Here is a 4,284-nt window from a genome sequence, read left to right on the forward strand (position 1 = left end):
AGAAAGTTAGAATTTTGTGTGTTCAGTTCAATTGTTTAGAGAGAAACAGAGAGGGAGAGTCGTGTAGGACGACCCGAGGTAGAGCTCACCCCGGGTCAGCCGTGTCTTTGTTTTTGTTCGATTTGTAACGTGGTTTGGTGATTATATAAAAGATCTGCAGATTTGTTTATCCCATTCGTGTGTTTGTTCGTGTTTTTGTTTGAGTGTAATCGTGTTCTTCGTCTTCTACACCATTAAACGAGTCTAGGAGGATTCCGCACTCCTAGACCTCGTGTGGATCTCGTATCGATCAGCGACGCCCCGGGGGGACTTACAAGTGGTATCAGAGCCATAGGCTCTTATGCTATGGTTCGAGATCTGCGTTTTGGTGTTTCTGGCACGTTTCTGATGCGTTTTTGGCCGAACAGCCGCCGTAGGCGAAGTTATTGCGGTTCAGGCAAAGTTGTCGCTTAAATTTTAGGGTTTAGGCAAAGTTAGAAGCCAGGCGAAGTTATAGCCAGGCGAAGTTAATAAGGGGCGAAGTTAATGAGGGGCGAAGTTGACTTTTAGGCGAAGTTGACTTTTGGGCGAAGTTGACTTTAGGCGAAGTTAAAAAAAAAATTAATTAAAAAAAAAATTGTTTGGAATCTTCGTCTGTATGGCTAGGTGTACACGATTATTGTGAGACCGAAAGTGTTGTTCCGACAACGAGTGAAACTTGTTATCTCTTGGTCTTACGTGTGAACAAATACGGGTCAACTCTGGATATGGAGTTGAGGTTGTGAATGGGATATTGATTGAAACTGAATGTTGACACATATTTGGGTGTTTTTGGGCAAATAAATTGTTGTTGTTCGAGGTTGACCAATTGAAGAAAGTCAAATTGAACTGAAGGTTTTCATCATTACTGGATTACGGTCAGAGCATATTATTTATGTTATTTTCAAGGCGTTCGAGAATTGGATCCTGTTACAATTTTGGAAAAAGTTGGATTTAATCGGGAATTAAAGTGTTAATGTTCTTGATCGTTATCCCTGGTGATCGAAGATGCTTCGGATTAATTAATGGTCATGTGTGTTAGATTCTGTCAAGGTGGTTTTGTGATGAAATTGATCACTTGATGTTGAGTAGTTGAAGATTGAACCTTATCTTACTATACAATTCCGACGTGTTGGTGAAGTTGTGGAGGGAGCACAACTTCACGTGTTGGTGAAGTTAGAAGAACTTCATGTGTTGGTGAAGTTAGAAGTACTTCACGTGATTGGTTGAGATGATCAATTAGGCACGGGGATGAATGCATGTCAAAGACCTCAATCATTATAGTCGGAGAAGCTTACACTGAAGGAGAGATCTGATATGGAAGACGCCGGGTGATTGGTAGATTTGTGAAGCTAAAAGACAGTTTCAGACACAGCTGGTTGAAGACAGGATGGATGTTGCATGTATGTGTGAAGTTCAAGTTTGAAGATCACAGTGCAATCGAGTCCTACAAGAAGAAGCAAACAGAAGATCATCAGTTAAAAGGGAGTCTGTTGGGGCATGTTTTGTAACAGATGATCTTTTGTGTTTGATAGAATTGAGAGCAACGGTCAAAGGGGAGTCTGTTGGTGCATTTTGTGATCGTCGCTATGCAATTCTGACCAGCGGAGACGCCATAGGCGAAGTTAGAACAACTTCGCCATAGGCGAAGTTAGAACAACTTCGCCAGAGGCGAAGTTAGAACAACTTCGCCTACCGGCCCAAGCCCAAGCCCGCGAAGTTGTTTTGTCTATATATATATGTGTCTTGTTTAGGTTTCAGTATCCAGAAAGTTAGAATTTTGTGTGTTCAGTTCAATTGTTTAGAGAGAAACAGAGAGGGAGAGTCGTGTAGGACGACCCGAGGTAGAGCTCACCTCGGGTCGGCCGTGTCTTTGTTTTTGTTCGGTTTGTAACGTGGTTTGGTGATTATATAAAAGATCTGCAGATTTGTTTATCCCATTCGTGTGTTTGTTCGTGTGTTTGTTTGAGTGTAATCGTGTTCTTCGTCTTCTACACCATTAAACGAGTCTAGGAGGATTCCGCACTCCTAGACCTCATGTGGATCTTGTATCGATCAGCGACGCCCCAGGGGGACTTACAAGTGGTATCAGAGCCATAGGCTCTTATCCTATGAAAAGTTACCAGTTGTGGCTTGAGGTTTTGAAGAATTACTTCCTGCAGCTACGAAACATACATCACCATCCATGTTGAGAGTCACTTGACCATCACGAGTTGAGTTGGAGTTTGATTCTCCCTTTGTGTAGTAGGCAGACGATTCTGATTTTGAACTTGCACTTGGAGAGACCTTCGCACCATACTTTCCCGGATCCTGAACCTGATCAGTCGGTGTCTCCTTTCGAACCATGTTGAGCTCAAAATTTCGTAATTTATTGACTGCTGTTTCAAGATCAATATTAGCAAATTCTTTATCCTCTCTCATTAAAACCGTATACATTTCCCATTTCGGTGGAGGAGCATCAAGAAGTTTCTCTACTATCTCCTCTTCTTTGTATACAATGGAGTAATTGCTGAGTTCGGTCATCAAGTGATAATATCTGGTGATGATATCGTCAAGTGATTCATTTTCAGATACTTGAACACAGAGAATTGGGTTTTTAGTAGCTTTGTTTTGGAAGCACGTATTCCCATATTACCCTCATATCGATTTTCAAGTGCTTCCCATAGCTCTCTAGCAGTTTTGTACTTCTTGAATGTATGAAGAATCTCTTGTGGAAGAGCCATTGTTATTGCAGCATGAGCTTTACTTTCTGCCCCATACATCTTCTTTTCTTCCTCTTCCATCTTATTGTACTTCTTAATCTGTTCACGACCCTCAAACAAGGCCGTTGGTGGAATGTATCCATCTTGTATGCATACCCACATCTTAGCATCTTGATATTTAACATACTGTTCAAACATATCTTTCCAAGCAACGAAATCGGTACCCTTAAGCATTTTCGGAGCCTTAGTTGCTGAACCGGCCTCAACTTCCATTTTCACCAGTTCCGTAATGTTTATCGAAGTCATCGCTGAAAGAAACACGACTTGAAAACACACAAAAAAAAATTTTTAATTTGAACAGTGATCAGTAGGCGAAGTTATGCTTAACTTCGCTTAAGCTTAACTTCGCTGAAACTCTTAACTTCGCTTGTTACTTAACTTCGCTTGATGACAACTTCGCTTGATGACAACTTCTCTTGGTTGATAACTTCGCTTAAACTTATAACTTCGCCCAAACCCTACGAACAGTGACGGCAACTTCGCCTGATGAACACAAGGTTTTTGCAGGTTTTAATTTGACGTATTGTGAGGTATGGGAAGATGTAATGGGTTATATTTGATAGTGGGAGATGGGTAGGACACAAAAACTCGGTATTTCAACGTAAACTCGTCCCGCGAATAGTAGAACGGAACGATTTCTACACTCGTGTGATAATCCCGAACCACACAATCACGAGCAAAATGCTCTGATACCAATTGTAGGTTCCCAGCCGGATCTACACGGAAGTATCTCGTAGTACGTAGGTGCGGAATCCCTACGTAAGACGATACGAGTGTAAGATGTAAACTACGTTAATGCCGAACACGAACACACGTTACAATACTCAAAAGACACGTTGTATTGCAACACTTAACACGTGATGTTCAAATCACAATTACACGTTCTCCAAAAAACTAACTCATACAACCCGTAACATATGTATATATATGTTACGACAACTTCGCCTAACAGACTAGGCGAAGTTGTCAATAACTTCGCTTGTCCACAAGTTCGCTTATATCAGGCGAACTTGTGAGACAACCTATCTAAACCAAAACAAACTAACACGATTACAGACACAAACATAACACTAGATACTGAACTACTGACATCATGTACCAACAGATTTTAGGCTAGACTTCATGTCTACCTAGGTTTGATAATGTAACACCCCGGCTAAAGCGGAAACGCCTGAGTGTGACGTACAGATTGCTCACAACACATGTGACACTATTAAGTGACAATATTATCATTAATTAATTTACGCATCAAGTACACAAGTTTGCAACAAGAAATACAAGGGAAATACAAGAATAATTAACACTTGTCCATTTATTAATATACCCTAAGTTCTAGTGTCTTCGTCACGGCAGCATACTCTACATAAGGTACCTGTAGCATATATATAAAATAAAGGTCAACTATATGAATAGTTGGTGAGTTCACACAAGTTTTGATATAAGTACATAAGAATCTACAATTCCATGAACAAGTGTAAATGAGCAAGTAAGGTCCTTTCCAGTT

This window comes from Bidens hawaiensis, unplaced genomic scaffold (genome assembly GCF_021521415.1).
Source record: "Bidens hawaiensis isolate Kalapana, Puna unplaced genomic scaffold, B.hawaiensis_p1.1 tig00023999_1, whole genome shotgun sequence".
In the NCBI taxonomy this organism is placed as follows: Eukaryota; Viridiplantae; Streptophyta; class Magnoliopsida; order Asterales; family Asteraceae; genus Bidens; species Bidens hawaiensis.